We start from the raw sequence: 554 nt of genomic DNA on the forward strand, positions 1-554 counted from the left end.
ATCCAAATTTTAGAGGATTTAAATTTGTTTTTGAGGTTTGGATTCCATCAGGGGGCTACACTTGGGGATCTGGAGGGCCACATGTGGCCTTTAGGCCATAGGATTCCCATCCCTACCACAATGCTTCTAATATTTCACTATTAACAATAACATTTGCTATAGGTTTTAGGCAGATATCTTTTATCAGGTTGAGCTCATTTCTCTTCTTATTTTGCTAAGAGTTTTTATCTTGAATGAGTGTCTATTTTTTTTCAAGTGCTTTTTTCTCTCAATTAAGATGATCATATGCATTTCCTTCCATTTGCTGTAATTTTATTTGTGATGTCAAATCATTCTTGAATTTTTGGGATAATTCTAAATTGCTCTTAGTAGATTATATAGTTTATCAGTTTTTAAATTTACATTGGTAATATTTTCTTCAAAACTTTTGTTTCTGTGTTTATGATGAGACTGTCCTGTTATTTTCCTTTTTTGAACTGTCCTTATCAAATCTATATATTAGGATTATACTGGTCTCATTGAATGATTTGGGCAATATTCTCCCCTCCTATATT

This window comes from Propithecus coquereli, unplaced genomic scaffold (assembly GCF_000956105.1).
Source record: "Propithecus coquereli isolate 6110/MARCELLA unplaced genomic scaffold, Pcoq_1.0 Scaffold105, whole genome shotgun sequence".
Classification (NCBI taxonomy): domain Eukaryota; kingdom Metazoa; phylum Chordata; class Mammalia; order Primates; family Indriidae; genus Propithecus; species Propithecus coquereli.